This window comes from Xiphophorus hellerii, chromosome 21 (assembly GCF_003331165.1).
Source record: "Xiphophorus hellerii strain 12219 chromosome 21, Xiphophorus_hellerii-4.1, whole genome shotgun sequence".
Lineage (NCBI taxonomy): Eukaryota > Metazoa > Chordata > Actinopteri > Cyprinodontiformes > Poeciliidae > Xiphophorus > Xiphophorus hellerii.
The window spans coordinates 25,474,259-25,494,024 of NC_045692.1; the positions used below are offsets into that span (position 1 = coordinate 25,474,259).

Sequence of the window (19,766 nt, forward strand, 5' to 3'; positions counted from 1 at the left end):
GAGGACCTTTGATACATCACCGTTTTAATTTGTCTAAATAACATCAGCTCCAATATTCTTATTTATCTCTTTACATTTCATATTCTATACACTGACGAGGCGTTTTCACTAATAGATCGAATAGTGAAAACATGAGACGGATTTCCGAGGAACCAAAGCGGTTGTTCCTTCAGCTAGGCCTCACGCGTCGGCCATCTTGGATTTTCAGCTCATTTGGGTTTGGGTTCAAATTCAGGGGCAGAAACATCCAGAGGTCACATTTTAATGTTTATTAAGTCACTGTGATGCATATTCCCCAGCCCAAACTTTCCCAAGATGCATTGCAGGTCAAAATGAAGATTTTAGTTATCTGAACAATGGCGGACGAAGCAGGATTTAAAATGTTAATAGACTAATTATAGCACTCTTCTAGTTTATACCTCAGACACACCAAGAAATGTTAAACTCTCCATGTCTCCATTTTATTTTTTCTGTTAAACATTAACATTAATGTCTCCAATTATAAACATCAGAACTTAAATCAGGACTTTCTGATAACTGGGAGGAAAATCCTGCTGCTGTTGGAAGCTAAAGGAAAATTAAAACTAAACCAAACTAAAGTCAGTCTGAGGAACCAGAGATCCAAATGAATGTTTTCACCCTCAAGAATAAAAAATAAAGTAGAACAGCCTTTATTTTCCCACAAAGGGAGATTCAGGAGCAACAGCAGAATCCGGTAAAAAGATTCCCATGAAAACGTTCTTAGTGTTGAATGCAGCATGTTTACTACTGTGTTTCCAGGCACTGCTCCTCTGTGTGTGTGGTGTGTGTGGGTGTGTGTGTGTGTGTGTGTGTGCTCTTCCTCTCATGCAGCCTCCATCGGGTTCTTTAGCGAACCGCGCAGCGTTTCCTCCTCTCTGTTTCCTCTCATCACGTCGTGTGATTTTAACCTCTGGAACAAACTGATCCTTTTATCGACTGCAGATTCAATTTCCAAACATTTACTCCAAATTCTGCAACGAAAACACCAGAGAGGCTAAAAAACCTTCAGGAATATTTTAGATTTATGAAATTGAGGTTTTTATGATTATTGAGCCTCAAATTGTAAATTCTTAATCCATTTCTGTGATGATTCCTCTGGTTCACATTTAGAAATCATGAAACCAAAAACCGACTGAAAAAGAGCATCAAACCCGCAGTGAGGACACGGCGTGGGCAGCATGCTGTGGGTCACGTTCCCCAGAAGTAATGGCTTTTATTTTGGTAGTCCACTTCTTTATACGTAACTAATTATCTAACAAACTAACTATCTGGCTTGTTAGATAAAGATTTAATAAGTAAATTGAATAATATGACTTTGAAAAATGAACTGCCTTTTTTTCTCCTATGAGAGGCTAAATAATTTTAGTTTTTACAGTGTAACTTGCAGACGGGAAGGGAAGTTCTGCTGGACCGCCCGTATCGAGTCTCTTCAGCTCTGAATGTTCTTCTGCACTTGGTTCATCTAGACCCGTTCCTCCTCCAGAACCAGGAACTTCCTGGATGTTCTGGGCTGCAGTTAGGGGGCGCTGCTGCTTCCCTGACTCACTGAAAACGTCCCACTGGCTGGTGCTTCAGTCTGACCAATCAGATCATCAGGATCATCAGAAATGATCTCAATAAATGTTGACTCAACAAGACAAATCGATCAGTTTTAGACTGAGCTGATGGGACCCTGATGGACCCTGATGGGACCCAGCAGGACATGTATGGACTACGGGTGCATTCGAGGTGCCGTGTTTCAGTGGGAAAGCGCAGCACCTTTAATTCAATTAGTCTGAGAGAGAAAGCGCGTTCGGTCACAGCGCCGACCCGACGGACATTATTCAGTGGATCCAGGCAGGACGCCAAGCCCGGCTGCCAGAGGACTGATGGGACCGGGGCGTCGCCATGGCGATGCAGGACGAGATTCCCCCACATCTGGTGATGTAATGTTCTGCAGAACCGCTGCGGCGTCACCGGCCTCCCCAGCAGCACTGAAGACTGTTGAATGGATTCGTCCCATTTTACTTACTGCTAAGTTTGTTTCTGAGTAAAAGTTGCAGGCGATTAGTGGCACAAGGTAAAAAAGAAAACATTGTTTAATTATTAAATTTTTTTATCTAACATAAATGTAAGTTGTTTGAAAAGGCGCGTCAGGACTGTGGATGGATCTGCTGCAGGTTTTTATCTCAGAAATCACCTCCAGGTTTCTCTCAATCATCTCATTATGGGACGAGGAATCAGGTCTCGTTAGATAAACGCTTCATTTCTCTGGATTTTCCTTCTGTGGAACAAACTGAGCCGATGGGAGCTGAAGATGATTTATGGATGAAACGTCTCAACACAGTTAGACCAGTGTTTCCCATGCCTGGTCCTCAAGGCCCACTGTCCTACATGTTTTAGAGTTTCACTGCTTTAATGTGTTAATCAGTCATCAACTCAGATCAGCTGGACTGAAGCAAGGAAACACCTAAAACATGCAGGGCAGCAAGTCTGGAGGACCAGGATGGAAACACTGAGTTACACGACCACATCCTGACTTTACTGAATAAACAAACCAGGTTGTTGGTTCCCTGTCTCTCCTCTCTCTGGTTCCCTGTCTCTCTCTCTCTGGTTCCCTGTCTCCTCTCTCTGGTTCCCTGTCTCTCTCTCTCTGGTTCCCTGTCTCTCTCTCTCTTCCGTCTCTCTCTCTCTGGTTCCTTTCTCTCTCTCTCTGGTTCCCTGTCTCTCTCTCTCTCTGGTTCCCTGTCTCTCTCTCTCTGGTTCCCTGTCTCTCTCTCTCTGGTTCCCTGTCTCTCTCTCTCTGGTTCCCTGTCTCTCTCTCTGGTTCGTCTCTCCTCTCTGGTTCCTTCTCTCTCTCTGGTTCCCTGTCTCTCTCTCTCTGGTTCCCTGTCTCTCTCTCTGGTTCCCTGTCTCTCTCTCTCTCTGGTTCCCTGTCTCTCTCTCTCTGGTTCCCTGTCTCTCACTCTCTGGTTCCCTGTCTCTCACTCTCTGGTTCCCTGTCTCTCTCTCTCTCTGGTTCCCTGTCTCTCTCTCTCTGGTTCCCGTCTCTCATCTCTGGTTCCTGTCTCTCTCTCTCTGGTTCCCGTCTCTCATTCTCTCCTGGTTCCCTGTCTCTCTCTCTCTGGTTCCCTGTCTCTCACTCTCTGGTTCCCGTCTCTCTCTCTCTCTCTGGTTCCGTCTCTCTCTCTCTGGTTCCCTGTCTCTCTCTCTCTCTGGTTCCCTGTCTCTCTCTCTCTGGTTCCCGTCTCTCTCTCTCTCTGGTTTCCTGTCTCTCTCTCTCTGGTTCCCTGTCTCTCTCTCTCTCTGGTTCCCTGTCTCTCTCTCTCTCTGGTTTCCTGTCTCTCTCTCTCTGGTTTCCTGTCTCTCTCTCTCTCTGGTTCCCTGTCTCTCTCTCTCTCTGGTTCCCTGTCTCTCTCTCTCTGGTTCCGTCTCTCTCTGGCTCCTGTCTCTCTCTCTGGTTCCTTTCTCTCTCTCTGGTTCCCTGTCTCTCTCTCTCTCTGGTTCCTGTCTCTCTCTCTCTGGTTCCCTGTCTCTCTCTCTGGTTCCCTGTCTCTCTCTCTCTCTGGTTCCTGTCTCTCTCTCTCTGGTTCCTGTCTCTCTCTCTCTCTGGTTCCCTGTCTCTCTCTCTCTGGTTCCCTGTCTCTCTCTCTCGGTCTCCCTGTCTCTCTCTCTGGCTTCCTGTCTCTCTCTCTCTGGTTTCCTTTCTCTCTCTCTCTGGTTCCCTGTCTCTCTCTCTCTCTGGTTCCCTGTCTCTCTCTCTCTGGTTCCCTGTCTCTCTCTCTCTCTGGTTCCCTGTCTCTCTCTCTCTGGTTCCCGTCTCTCTCTCTCTCTGGTTCCCTGTCTCTCTCTCTCTGGTTCCCTGTCTCTCTCTCTCTGGTTCCCTGTCTCTCTCTCTCTGGTTCCCTGTCTCTCTCTCTCTGGTTCCCTGTCTCTCTCTCTCTCTGGTTCCCTGTCTCTCTCTCTCTGGTTCCCTGTCTCTCTCTCTCTCTGGTTCCCTGTCTCTCTCTCTCTCTGGTTCCCTGTCTCTCTCTCTCTCTGGTTTCCTGTCTCTCTCTCTCTGGTTTCCTGTCTCTCTCTCTCTCTGGTTCCCTGTCTCTCTCTCTCTGGTTCCCTGTCTCTCTCTCTCTCTGGTTCCCTGTCTCTCTCTCTCTCTCTCTGGTTCCCTGTCTCTCTCTCTCTGGTTTCCTCTCTCTCTCTGGTTCCCTGTCTCTTTCTCTCTCTGGTTCCCTGTCTCTCTCTCTCTGGTTTCCTCTCTCTCTCTGGTTCCCTGTCTCTCTCTCTCTGGTTCCCTGTCTTTCTCTCTCTGGTTCCCTGTCTCTCTCTCTCTCTGGTTCCCTGTCTCTCTCTCTCTGGTTCCCTGTCTCTCTCTCTCTCTGGTTTCCTGTCTCTCTCTCTCTCTGGTTCCCTGTCTCTCTCTCTCTCTGGTTTCCTCTCTCTCTGGTTCCCTGTCTCTCTCTCTCTCTGGTTTCCTCTCTCTCTCTGGTTCCCTGTCTCTCTCTCTCTCTGGTTTCCTCTCTCTTTCTCCTCTCTGGTTCCCTGTCTCTCTCTCTCTCTGGTTCCCTGTCTTTCTCTCTCTGTTCCCTGTCTCCTCTCTCCTGGTTCCCTGTCTTTCTCTCTCTGGTTCCCTGTCTCTCTCTCTCTCTGGTTTCCTGTCTCACTCTGTTTTTGGCTGTGAAGCGGTGTGTCCTGCGCGGCCGGCCCGTCACAGCCACTCGGATCAGTCGGTTCTGCTCCCAGCGGGCCTGACTGATCGGGCCTGACTCATTAACTCGGTGAACACTCGGACCTGTGTGACTTCACCCTGCAGACCAGCGCAGGCCGGCGTGCGGCTCTCTGCGCGTTAGCATCAAGGCCGTCCTGCTGCTCCTCACCTGTCCTGACTCACCTCAGAGACGAGGCGACTGCAGGAAGGCTGATAACTCAGAATATGAAGAAATCAGAGAAATTTTAATATTTTTCTCATTTTCCTCGAGTTTTCCATTAGAAATGTGAGTAAAACTGAAGGTTTTCTATGAGTTTGATCAAACCTTCCTGCTAGCCTGATGGATTAGCTAGCACGATTAGCTAGCGACTAATGAAGATGATAGTTTCAGGTCATGTGGATGACCTTTGACCCACATTCAACCCAAACACAGATGGTTACACAAAGAGGCGACGCTGAACATCAGCTGCGTTTTTCCAACACAGAAACATCTCCAGACCCGAAGCTAACAGCGTAGCAGTGGTTAGCTTCCTGACTAGCTAGAGCTTCACACAACTCAACGTTTTCATTCAGTAACTCAGAGAAAATGTATCTGCAGGTGAAGAAGTCAGTAGGAAAAGGTTTAGCAGTAAGTAGGTGATTTAGCCTCACAAAGAGCAAACTGTAGTTTCATTTTAAAGTCGTATTTTCTTTGTGTTCTTCATTCATTTAAAGATGTCACCATTTCAAACTACATATTTAGTTAGCAAGGTAAATATTTAGCTTCAAATAAGATAGTTAGCAAGGTAGTTAGCGAGCTAAAAATGTTATTTGAAATGATTTAGCTTTGAGCTAAATATTTAGTTAGCAAGTTAAATATTTAGCTTCGAATTAAATACTTAGCACGATAATTATTTAGTTGTAGCATCAAAAAATATTTAGATCGGAGCTAAATATTTAGTTTGAAATTAAATAGGTAGCAAGCTAGCTAATTATTTAGCTAATATACAAATTAACTTGCTGATAACCGGAGGTGGACTGTCGAAAAACAAAATGGTGGATTTTGTGAACGTCTATAAAAATAAATATTTAGTTTGAAGCAAAATACATAATTTATAAACTAAGTATTTAACTTCCTACCGAGATATTTAGTCATCAAGTTAAACATTTAGCTTGCTAACAAAATATTTAGCTTGATGCTAATGGTTTGAAGCAGGTTATGACATCATAACGGCCGTACTGGTACCTGTTCGGTACCAGAACCTTCCCATCAGCCTCATGTTTTGGTCCTTATGGACCCCCGTACTGGATGCTTTCAGACTTTGTTATCAGAATCTCAAACTCCTGGATTATCAGCTAAACTGACTGTCGGTTAAAAAAAAAAAAGTTTGGTCCCATTGGGACACCGTGCGTCTCCATGGCAACCCAGAGAGTCATTTATCCCAGAAAGGTCAAAACATGGAGACAAAAACAAGTCAACACAGAGCGAGCGCGCATCCTCATTTCTGTATTAACGGGCTCTATTGTCTCAGCTACAGTCCGGACTGATTGTGTTGGCTGAGGTTATTAACACACACACACACACACACACACACACACACCCACACACACGCACACGCACACACACACGCGTATAAGAGCTGGCATCAGTTCATATTCTGGTCAAGGTCGCGTTGCAGATAAAATGCTTTATGGCGTCGTTAGACCCTCCAGGAGGAAGAAAGACGCTTCACATCCAACAAAAACCTCCAATAACAGATTGAAAGGATCCATCGGAACATTTTCCACCTGAAGAAAACGTTCTGGAAGGAAAACAAATTAGAAATGGGATTCACTTCTGCAGTCACACGTAGCTGGACGACGGCCCAGAGTCCTACAGCCTGAATAAAAGCCAGAACCAGAACCTGCAGAACTCATCATATTCTGCAGCTCAGACATCATAAACTGGGCACCGTGTTCTGGGACTAGCATCAGTGTTATTATTAGCAGCAGCTGCTAGCCGCCGCTAGCTGCCGCTACAAACCCTGGTGATAATAAATCCTTCATGTTTGATAAAAACGGCTTTATTCTCAACCTGCAGCTGGAAAAAAATTTAAAGATGTTTTAAGGGTTTTTTTCTGATTTATATGACACTCTCAGTAGGATTTAGATCTGGACTTTGACTTGGCCAGTCTGACTCATGAATTTGCTTCTATATAAACCATCCCATAATGGTGAACCTGGTGATTTTGGCTGATTGGTTCAGCAGAATAAACACTGACAGGCTAGCTGTTTGAGCTAAACGCTGTAATAAATGTGACTTTGACTATACTATACGGTTATAAATGTATTCAGCCTTTATTTCATAGGAAACATACAAAAAAATGTCTTATTTTTTTTAGACTTCAACCAATCTCTGACATTCTAACTGACCTCCTTTGTTAGCAAACAGAAACATATAGAGATGAATAATAGAAAGATATTATATTTATTCTCTTTTATAAATGTGATCCAATCTTTGTTTTTAATATATTTTTCCATATTTAAACTCCATGAAATATTTAGTGGTCCATTTAAATTGTATGAAAATGTATTAACAAAATTAGATTTTCAGGGAGAAGAGGGCAGTGGGCACCCCAGGGCACCTCTTAGCTTCACCCCTGCATTTACAGAACTTTTTAAATTTCAAATTTTTTCAGATTTTTTTTGATCCGTTTTTGTATTTTTCTATTCTCCACTTCACTGTCTTGGTTTCTTTCATCTTTTTTCTTCAGTTCCTTCCTTCCATCTTCACCTCCTCTGTCCTCTGCTCCTTTTTGATCATCATCTATCAGGTCGACTCGGCTCGTTTTCTCCTGGCCGTCTCATTTTGTCGCTGTATTTTTTACCACCTCGGCCGCCGAGGAAACGTGCAGCTGTCCATCTCACAGATTTCTGATAACCCCTGAAGGAGTCGTCGCCCAGGCAGGAACACAACGGCACGACTGTATTTACTACAGATTTAACTCTGCTGTTCGGAGCGAGGATAATAAATTCAGACGGAGGAGCTGCAGGACGTGAATTGATAAACAGAGAACAACAGGCTGAAATAAGAGATACAGACACAGAAATAGAAAGCTATGTGTCCTTGCATGAGTTTGCATGTGCAGCATGCATGCATCGGTGTGTGAGTGTTCGATGTTGGAGCCGTTTCAGTGAATAAGTTTTCCTCTGACTGGATTCTGGTTGAATCATGTGCAGAATTATTAGCCAACAGAGAAACATTCAGGCTCTAAAACTTCCTCACTAAAACAAAAAACATCAACGGATCTTCAAAATAAATATTTCAAATAATCATGTGAGGATTAAATTTGTCTCCTGGACTCTGTCGGTCTGAAATATTCCCTGAAGTTTATTTATAAATCCATATGACTTAAAATTATAAGATTAAATGAATGCTTTAAACTGGACGATGATCTCACCGTCATTTTGTTTTCTGATATGATCTATGATGTAAACATGTAAATATTAAAGCGTCCCGCTCGTTTCTGAGATGAACCGGAGAACATGCGAACCCCAGCTGGGCGCTAACAGTTTTCTAGCAGCGAGGTAACCATGGTAACCACCATAAAACACACTGGAAACTAAACAAACATGGAGGAAAACATAAATAACATTAATGCAGACTGCGAGGGGGAAATGGGCAGTAATTTGGGATCTAGAGCAGATCCATGAGTTCATATCAGACCTGCAGCTTCCAGAGGAACCGAAAGTATCGCATTTATCCAACGTTCCAGGTGTTCCCTGAACGCATCGCTGTCTTTTCCTCTGGTCCAAAACACAGAACTCAAAAAAAACAACTTAATGTTTGGGTTTCTAAAAGCTAACTGCGCTAACTGTAAAGCGCTAATCATCACTGCTGTCAGCCAATCAGGAGGCTGGGAAGGATCCAGGAAACTGCCAGCTGATTGGCTCAGAGGACAGAAGGAAAAAACTGTTTTATACCAACTATGAGTGAGAAAAAAATATCAAAAACAAAATAAAAAATCTGGAAGATCAAGAGAGAAGGAAAAGAAAAGATGGAGAGCAAAGAATGAACGAGTTAAAGAAAACAGAAGAAGTCATGAATTAAGCAACAGTCTCATCTGATGCTAAAGCTCCAACAGCAGACGGCATTGTGGGTAATTATCCTCATCATGTCCAGTAGAAGCTTCTTCACTTTAACCTCTCGGTGTGTGTGTGTGTGTGTGGGGGGGGGGGGGGGGGGGGTGTTCACACACACACACTGAGGAACAGAGGCGAACTGAACAGGACGTCTGAGTTGGACGTCCAGCTGGCGTCTCTCTCTGCAGCTGTTTGTCTGTTCAGCCTGATACTGACACCCACACCAACCTGGCAACCCGCAGAAGCAACCTGGCAACCCGAGCTGCACCTTTGTGCCGCTGTCTCTGGGGGACGGGGACGTCCCTCTGGTGTGTTTGGACAGAGAAGCAGTTTCACTCTGAACATCCAGGAAACGTCTCCTTCCTCCAACAATATGTAAATAAATAAATTCATGTTTAATAAATAATTCACTTTAAAAATATATTAAATTATATATTTAATATATAAATTATATGAAACACTATCATATAATAGTGTTATATTATATAACACTATTATATGATAGTGTTATATCATATAACACTATCATATAATAGTGTTATATGATATAACATATAACACTATTATATGTTTCTCAGTATCAAACATATGAAGATATGTTTGATACTGAGAAATCAAATATATGAAGCAGTTAATAATAATATTACAAAATAAAAAATATTAAATATTATTATTTAGTATTGTTATTGTGATTTCACTATACTACAATTTATCAATTATAAAATGATTATTAATATGAGTACAATTCTTATGGTTTGTTTCTAAAAAATAATATTAAAAAATAAATTAATGAATTCTATATTATTAATAAATAAATAGTATATATTTATTAATATGGCTAAAACAATAAAAATAAGCAAAAATACCTCATATAATAACAATAATATATAAAATAACTAATAATTAATAACAATTAAACAAATAATTACATTTACAAATCACTTTTTTACTGCTTTCATTCTAGAAAAATAGGAAAAACATAAAAATGTAACAAACTATTTATAAAACAAGAATTATTTAAAATTAAATTAGTAACTATGGATTAATAGTTTGTGTAAAAAGAAACAAAAAACTATGAAAAAATTTTTATCAAAAATTGAAATGATCAGAAATTCTTGTCCAAGAATGAATCTCAAAATCCCCGAGATTAAAGAACGAAAATGCAGAAACGATGGAAATAATAAAACTGAATGAACTTCATCATCCGTCCATCGGTCCGTCCCTGTTTTCGTTCCTCCTCTCATCCGCCCCTCCTCTTCCTCCTCCTCCTCTTCCTCCACCTTCCTAACATTTCTGTCGTTCCTCCTCTCCTGTGTCAGCGCTCCGTCGCTCAGCTGTCACTTTCTCACACACACTCACACACCCAGAGGAAATTACCAGCCTGTGGAGTGTGAGACCTCTCATCTTCTGCTTGATGTTGTTTCAGTCTCACACACACACACACACACCCACACACACACACACACCCACACACACACACTCAGAGTTATGTATCAGTGACTCCATGCAGGGACAAAGCTAAGTGTGTTTATTTCTGTTCTCCAACACACACCTTGATGACAGGTGCGTCCCGCAGCTTTGGGCCTCAACCCGACCAGAACCGGCCCAAAAGAAACAAACACTCCACCAGCTTCCTCCTTTCAGCCGAGCTAACAGCTAACTCTACAATGCTCGTTGCTACGGTGATTACCGCCGTTTCTGGGGATCCGCAGCGTTACTACTCCCCTCACACAGGAAGCAGAATCACAGGCGGTCCGACAGGTTACACAGAACCATCAGGTCCAGTTTCTCCAGAACCAGCCAGAACCAGAGTGGGCGTGTCTCTCTGATTGGTCAGAAAACAGGAAGAAAAATACTGTGTGGACGAACTGGATCAGTGATCCAAATGATAACAGAATCAGGAAAGTCCAAGTTCCTGTGACCCGGCTGACCTCTGGACGGCGGTTCTGATGGTGGAGATCCTGAGGTCCAGTCAGGACGGGTTTCATCCCTGATTCAGCCAAAAACAAGAAAAACATTTTGTTCTGTTTGGACCAGTTTGAATCCGCCTGATGTGTCAGAAACGACCCGTTCCACCTGAACTCTGACCCGGCTCCTGCTGCGTATTCAGGCCGGGCTTTAGCCTCGTCATCTCACACACACACACACACACACGCGCGCGCGCGCACACACACACACACCTTCCTGCCTTCATTAGGCATCAATATTCAGGTTCGTTTTAATTTAGCTCCAAAGGAGGTCAGACTTGCGGCTCGTCACCCGTTTTAGCTTCGTCACTTCCAACCGTTCTGCTCCAGTTCTGCAGCAGACAGAGGAGGAAGAGGAGGAGGAGGAAGACCTCCATTCACATGATGGCTACATGTTAGAGTCTCGGCGACGGGAACCAGCAGGTCGGATCCGTCAGCTGAGGATCCATCAAAACCTTAAAAATGGTAAATATTTCATCAATTCTGATGAATAAAATGAAAAAGTTACAACTTTAAAACGTCTGGATCAAAATGTTTCCACCCAGAAGATATTTATCTAGATTTTATGGTTTGTATCTAAATGAACTTTAAACATTTTGGGGGTTTTGTTACTCATTTAAAATAAAACTAAATATTTTTCTTTTCTCTTTTGGGTCTTTTTGCATCTTTAGATGTTCAAAGTTTTTATGTTTAAAATTGGATTTTTCTTTAGATGTAGTGCAACTTTTTATTTCTACCAAATAAATATATAAACTGCTTTCAAAACGTTTATTTCATGTTGAATCATCTCGATTTGAACAACGGGTCAGGTTAAACTGGAATAAATATCAGTTTGTAGCTTAAATTATTATTTTATCTGAAATTTTCTAGAAAAATGTTGAAATTTTTCAGTTTGAAAATGTTTTTGAGTTTTTTGGCAGAAATTTGAAGCAGGATAATCTGTAAGCGAACAGAAACCTGCCTCAGTTTGTTCTGATCCGGTTTGTCGGTTCTGAAAGCTCGTCCTTCCACAGAATGAAGGCAGAAAAACATCGTCTGAGTTTTTATTCTCAGAACTACGAGGACAGGAGGATAAAATTAGACGCAGGATGAAGCGTTTCCACGGCAATACGCAGCAGAAAAACCTGCAGCACACAGAAACAGAGGAACCGTTTGGATCCGGTTCACAGGTTCTGGACCAGATCAGGAGAGCCGGCGCCTGTTTAGGTCCTTAGAACAGAACCAGAACCAGACCAGAACCGATCCAGAACGGGTCCAAACAGCAGCGCCGTGGAACCAGGAAATGTCCAGAACAGAACCAGTTTGGGTTTTAACATCGTGGTCCGATACACTGTAAAAACAAAACGTTCCAGAACATTTCTGGTTTAGTTTCTAGTGAAAACGTCTCATTACACTCAAAAAACTAAATTAAAAACATTTTTTAGAAATAAAAGTTCTTTAAAATTCTTTAAATGTTCCAGTTTCACTGGCAGATTATTTCTCTTACCAAACAGGAGAAACATTTTGTCATAGATGAAGTAATTTAGCACTTTCTGAACACCATCCCTCTGGCTAAACACGGTGGTGGCAGCATCATGCTGTGGGACAGGAAGCTGAAGGATGGAGGTAATTCCACATCAGTCCTGGAGGAAAAGCTGAGATGAAGCTTCACCTCCATGAACATCCAGACAGCCATATTATGGGATGGAGAGGGGAAAAAAAGCACTCCACACTTTCCAGATTAGCTACAGTGTACAACCTGGAGTCGCTCTCTTTCCCTCCGACTCATTAAAACCTGATGGTTTGTGGTTCTGTGCGTCCCAACATGTGGGCGGAGCTCTGGGCTCATCGTCATGGCACCCGAACCGGCCAATCAGACGTGCTGAAGCAGAACCCGGTCCTAATAGGAAGAGACCCGCTCAGCCAGGAGGGAGCGACCCGAGAGCAGCAGGAGGCGCGGCGCTGAGACGGAGAGCAGAACGGAGGAGACAGGCGGGCTGGAACTGGGTCGCAGCGTGTGTGTGTGTGTGTGTGTGTGTGTGTGTGGGTGTGCGTGTGTGTGTGTGTGTGTGTGTGTGTGTGTGTGGAGACAGGCAGAATCAATAAGCAACCTGTTAAGCTGATCGCCACGGCGATAAACAGGTTGGATGTTGTGAGTGTTTGTTTCTCTGAACAGAACCGATCCTCGTTTCCTGACCCGATGGTTCAGAGGCAGACCGGTTCTGAACCGCAGCAGAACCTTCTGGTTCTGGAGGTCTGGGTCAGATGGAAACATGGAGGACGCACCGATCAGAACATCTGGGCCGATACCAATATCTGATCCATCCGGGTTCATCACGTCCACTGTTGCCATAGTAACCGTGAAAATGTAATCCGACTACTAACTTATGGTTAACCTTTTGAAAAGTAAGTTAGTTACTTCACCGATTACTTGATTGAAAAAGTTACTCCAGAAATTACAGCCAAACTTTTAAATGCTTTTTTTCTTAGCGTGAATTTTAACGGCGACATTAATCGTTTCTGTCAACATTTAAAATAAAAACATATAAATTAAAAACTGCTTCCTGAAGGAAATATGTTTAAAATTATTAAAGAAAGACCGTCTTTACAGACAAACAGTTTTAAAAAGTGTTTCTTTTTAAAAGCTTTAGTTTTGGGTGACGTTGGAACTTAATCAAGTTAATTTTAATGAATTAATCATAAACTATATACCAACAAAATAAGATACATTTCTGATCAAAAACAGTTTTTGCTGTTAAATTATTGGATAAAAAGTCATGAGAGTCAAGAAGCAGCTTTGCTGTTAGCGGATGTTTCCTGTACGTCAGATTTAAAGTCGTACCAGAAACGCACAAATAAAGGTTCCTGGTGGAACTTATGTAATAAAGAAAAAACAATTCATTGGGTTAAAATGTTTAACATGTTAAGACTCAACACAATCTGAGCTCATCTGGCAGCTGAACTCACCAATAGATACTCAGGCTCACTAAAAAACTAAAGGTTTTATTTACCAATCAAATTTGCACCATTTTTAAACTGCAGTCAGGGGCCACACAAACTCATTCCTAGGGCCCCAAATGGCCCCCGAGCCACACTTTGAACACCCCTGACTGATCCTGAATAAACCGCAGGAGGTTCAGAGTGAATTAAACACACGAGGCCAGAGGAGAAACTTCAGGCTAAATATAAACGAGCTGAAAGCTGATGAAGATCAGGAGAGAAAATCAGAAAATCCTGAAAAATGACAGAAAAGTTCCAGGAAACGAATTTCTGGAATAAAATCACCTCTAAATGTTTTAGTCTCTGGAGGAAGAGGAGCGTCAGGCGCGCTGACTGGAGCTCCTCCATGTGCTGCTGGTAAATCATGAGACCCTAAAACAGAGCGAGCGAGTTCAAGGTCAGCCGGGGGTCGCTTCAGGCCGGCGCACGCAGGCGGCGCGTTGTGGGTCCGTGTGTGATTTTAGCGGCCTTTAATAGGCCGCTGCAGCTGTTCTTCATTAACCCTGAAGGTTTAACCACTCAGCAGGAGGTCGAGTTCACCTGCTGAGGGGCTTCAACCGGATCAGATTCAACATGAAGACTCATTTCTTCCTCCACATCCGCGGTTAAATCACAAAACAGCAGAAAACTGATCAAATAACCTCATTTACTGAAAACATCCAGGATCCAACTGCAGAAATCTGGATTTTTCTACATGGTTCACTGAATCTCTGGTGCATTTAGATCTGCAGAGTTCACACAGCCATGATAAAATCACCTCCAAACATTTAATGTGGCTTCAATACACAGAAAAACAAACTTCAGGGTTTTCCAGTCAGAGAATCAGAAACAGCAGAAAGGTATCAGTCAGGAGAAGATCAAATAAAATGCCAGTGTTTTGGATTTTTAGCTGAATTTTCAATATGAACAAAACTTTCAGTGAAATAAAGTTCAACATTTGTGATGAAGTTTTATCAACTGTTAAGAACTCAGAGCAGCTAAACGTTTATATTCATGCTCTTATTTTGAATGGGGTGAATCTGTTGTAGGACACATTATGTCATGTTATGGAAAAGCCCGAATGAGCCGAGCGGGTTTAATCTGAGCTCAACAACGGGAAGTTCTGACCCGTTTTACGGAACCGGTCCTGTCCGATAGCAGGACCCGGACCGGGTCCGACCGGACCAGCACCGACCGGTGCACCAACTGCAGTTTTCTGGCCGATCCCTGATTACGATCTTTAAAAAGTCCAACCTGCTGATTCAGATTTTGGTCGATTTGTTTTGACTGAAACTTTGATAAATTTGGCAACAGAAATAAAATTAAAATGTACTTTTAGGAGTATTTTTACTTCACTGAACTTTTTATTTTTACTTGAGTAATTTTGTTCTAAAGTATTTTCACTCCTGAGTTAAACTTTTTCTTCCCACTGAATGAAAATCAAACATGTTTTAACCAGAAACTCAAACACCTGCAGTTTCTGTTAAAGTTTCATAATTTGTTTTATTGAAAGAAACTGATTTGGAAAAATGTTCCTTTTTCCTGATTCTGATATTTTTTGTTTCTTATTTGAATTATTGTCATATTGGTTCTTAAAATACCAACATTTCTAAACAACTTTATATTTTTTAGTCTGCTTATGTAATTTTTAAATATTAAATGATTGGTAATTTGATCAGTAGACTTTTTATCAGATACTTTTTCACTCGAGTCATTTCTCGGACGGAAACTTTTTACTTTTACTCTAGAATAATTTCTGGTCCCTCATCAGCTGATCTCATAAAATTAAGAAAATTGGCGCCGATGAATCGGTGCACCCCTAGTGACAGGAAGTTGATGGTCCAAACAAAATAAAAGCCCAGATTTTAACTGGACAGGAACTTAAATCCTGCAGAGTGATCCAGAGAGCTGAGTCAGCAGTACCAGACCCGGTTCTGGAGGTCCATCAGGATTTACTCCCGGCCTCCTTTGTTCCTGGTTAAGCCGCCGTCTGTTGCCGTGAACAGTCACTTTAGAGGATCGTTGACAGTGGATTACGGCTGACACATGCTGCTCTGGTATTTCTGCTGTGACTCACGGCGGCGGCGGCGGCCTCTGGACCGCCAGCGCCGCCAGACGCCTTGACAAAAGCAGTCGGCGCTGGCTCTAAACGCCGCAGCACTTTCTCTGATTGTTTTATCCCATTAAAACCTGTCGCTTATGTAAGTTTGGAGCTGGAGGGAAGGAGCGTCTGAAACGCTGCGGCTGGAATATAATTAACTGCTTTCCTCTAATAACTGAATAAAAGCTTTCAGATTTGTTTTGTATAATTAGCTGAAGTTGTTTGTTAAAAGCTCTGCAGACATGGACCTCTGAACCCGGTCCAAAACTTTACAGAACCGACTGCTGCCTATAAATACATCACACACACACACACACACACACCCACACACACACACACACAGAGGAAATCTAACACACTTATTGTCTTCCCTGAGGAGAAAATCACCATAACAACTTCACTGGATAAACATCATTAAGATGGATGGATGGATGGATGGATGGATGGATGGATGGATGGATGGATGGATGGATGGATGGATGGATGGATGGATGGACGGATGGATGAGTGAATCAGAGATCTGTCATTGCAGAAAGATGTTTCACTACGTTCCATTTTAAACTGAAATCCTGTAAATCTGCAGGAATGAAAAGCGGCTGTTTGATTTTTGCAGCTAAAATGAACAAAACCTGAAAATCCTAAGTTATTAAATCTAAACTCCTCATGAAGCTTTGAGCCTCTGAAGCAGCAGCAGCCTGAGAGGAACCCGACCCGATCCGATCCGACCCGGATATTCAGCCGCTGGTCGTGAGCAGAGGAATCGCCGCGCTGTGGTTTCTGGAGGCGCAAAACATTACGAGGAACTTCCTGCTGCAGTTCCAGGAAAACCTCTCATCACGCTTAGCCTCCTCACAACCAGAACCAGAGAACCGGGTTCTGATCATCACCAGAACCTGTGTGGTTTCTGTTTGCTCCGCTCTTCAGATAAAAGCAGAAATCTGATCTCAGATCTGCCCAAACAGCTGCTGCTGTCTGCATTATAAACGTTCAGGTCTGCTGCTCTGAACAAACACTCCGAGATGCGTCCACACACTCCACACACATGCAAACCAAAACACACACACTCACACACCTGTGGCAGGTTGACACAGCAGCTGCTGACGGTTCGCTGCAGATCTGGAAACCACGCGCCTCTTCTTTTCCACAACTTTATTTAAATCCTGCCACCTCAGCGGCACCTGAGGCCAGCAGGCCCCGCCCACCGCTCACCTGGGAGAGGGACGACCAGAACCACAGCAGTCGGGCTGGGATGGTCAGAAGAATGACCTGCACTGGAATTACAAGCTTCAATAAACCTGCAGAGCAAACCTGATATTTTAATGAAAAAAAAACCTTTTACTTCCTCTGTAAATCAGATGGAGTTTCTTGGATTGCAGCTGCTTTACTTCATTGTTTTAGTTTTAGTTTGTTTTTAACTCTAAAAGCCTGATGGGATTTAGAAGACATGGTTTGGTAACAATATTAATTATCTCATACTACATCACTTCATACCTGGGAAGAGTTTTAAATTCTCAGTTGATGTTTAAAACCTGAGAGACCAAACATGACGATAAAACCAGATGGAACAGGTTTGGTCCAGCTGGCGTCGCCAGGGACCGACTTCTCTCGCGATGTCAAACAGGAAATCTCGCATAATTTCGCGGGATTTCAGTGTAAACAAACATGGCCGACGATTTGGAAGCAACGGCTAAAGTTTTAGAATACATATAATATCCCCGATTAACTCAACACGAATATCCTCATGACCGTCTTTAAGATTGTCTGAAGGGGAAATCCAGATAAAAATCGGCATGAAAATCGCGCCTGTGAACCAAACTTTAGATACAGTGCGGCTTATGATCCAGAAAACTCTTTATAAAAAAGTTCATTAGCGGAACTGAACGCCAGTTTGTACATGAGGTGAGTACAGCTCTGCTAGGAAACGGATAAAACATTTACACCAAATGTTAGGGGGAAATGACTGATAACGATGCGTAGTGAACGATTATTGAATCAAGTTATCTATCGATTATTCTGACAATTAATGAATAAGAAATGGAGCCGTTCTCTGGTAGCTACTAATATAAAAGAGAAAATGTTAGTAATTTTTAACAAGAAAACTTTGTATTGTTTAAAATGCAAAACGATTCAAATATCGTTTTCCGTATCAAGTTAAAAGTATGAAAAATATTTATAAAATATATATTTCTAATCTATTTTTAAAATTTTTACTCACTTCTTCACTCTTGTTGATCAGTTAGTAACCGTAAAGTTAGCCGAAATGCTACCTGCCGGGTTCTGCGCTGATACTCAGATAAAAGTTACCTGTTAGCGCAGCGGATGTTTCCTGCTGTGTTTCCGTTTCCGTTTAGTTTGAAATGTTTCCTCACTTTCCACATTTTCTGTCTCTTTCTTAGCGGCGCTTCTTTCCGTCTCCGTCCTTAGCTGCTAACCGCACTTAGCATTGGCGGGAAAGGGGCATTGCGCAACACTAATAATCGTCCGGCTGAAACACAGCGCTAGATAGCAAAACGTAATTTAGCGAAGCATCGAGGTGTTTTTAAAATGGAGGTCCTTGAATCGTTGCCGCTCCACATAGAAGAGCAGCTGCAGCAACATTTTCCTTCAAGGTGAACACTGAGCTACTGCTTTGTGTTCTTCAAACTGTAGGTGTTGTGGGAACCAGATATGTAACATCTGGTTCTCCACTCACTTCAAACTGAACTATAGCGCATTAATCAGCAGAATTTACACCGAACATTGAACTAATCCTCTTCATTTCATTGTTTGTAGGTGGAAGATATGGCGGATAAACTGAACTGAGTAAGTAGACAAAATAATGGAATAAATTTAATTTACTTAACAATGCTTTGAATTATGAAAGAATGAATGTTTTATTAACCTGGATGAAATGATTTAGAACTTGTTCATGTTAAGAATGAACTGATTCAACATGACGATATGATTCAGTAGAATATGATTCTGTATGACACCATATATGATAATATCATAATAGGGGAAAATTCGATACAATGCATTAAGCCAATATATCACAATATGACTCAATGTGGCACCTAATCAGACGTAGTTATAAACTGATATAATTATAGGAACATATTACAAAATTCTGTATCCGTCAGATTGTTTTCATGAGGCTCTGGGTTTATTTTTCAGATATTTTTCATAAATCTGTTCTGAAATAATAATCAAAACTCAAATTGTCTGAAATCACTCACAGATTAATGTTACTTTTAAAAATCTGAGTTTTTATCTCTAATCTCCAAACAAAAACAGGCATAAAATTCTGAATTATCATAAAAACAAAACAAAACATGAGTCAGAGCAAAGACTGGAGCAGTTTGTCATTCAGCAGGAGAAACTCAGAAACAATCCCAACCTTTAAAAATATTCCTCCACCCTGAAAGCATCAGGGTCGGTTTTCCTGACGGGGATTTAGATCCAGACTGAGAGGGACGGAGCCGAGCCGAGCCGAGCCGAGCGTGAGTCCGGGCTGTTTACGGTCGTCACATCGTGTTTCTCTGCTTGGTTCTCATCCTAACGGACGTCTCCTCACCGAGATCCACCTGAAGGGAAACATTCCCGTCGGGATTCTCCCACCGGATGGATCCGGACAAACCGGACCGCCCGGAGTCGAGACGGAGGAAAACCAAGCAATAATTCTGTTTCCCAGCAACTCAAATACAGAAAAACTGCAAATTTTACACAAATCTGCTTATTTCTACTGTCAGCTAAACCTTTAATATTAAAGGAAATTAAACTCACTTAAATTTATATCAATAAGAAGATAATAAATATCAGCATTTATTAATCTGTAATATAATAGAAGGTCAGATTAAGGGAAACATTTACTGATTGTATATAATATGACAATATTAACAGATTAATCAGGTAATTCTTAACATTATCTGCACAGATAAAGTAATTATATAGATTT

The 19,766-nt window shown here is 42.2% G+C and overlaps 2 protein-coding genes across 8 annotated transcripts in view; both read right to left on the minus strand.

Moving 5' to 3' along the window:
- LOC116712074 (NACHT, LRR and PYD domains-containing protein 3-like) overlaps nucleotides 1-19,766 on the minus strand; it is a 1,065,068-nt gene that overhangs the window by 689,703 nt on the left and 355,599 nt on the right. The window lies entirely within an intron of this gene.
- The window catches only part of LOC116712157 (clavesin-1-like), a 30,761-nt gene that overhangs the window by 10,788 nt on the left and 207 nt on the right, over nucleotides 1-19,766 (minus strand). Inside the window, exon 2 of the mRNA XM_032552051.1 lies at nucleotides 12,992-12,994. The gene's annotated coding sequence lies outside the window, so the exon portion shown is untranslated. The remainder of the gene's footprint in view (nucleotides 1-12,991; nucleotides 12,995-19,766) is intronic.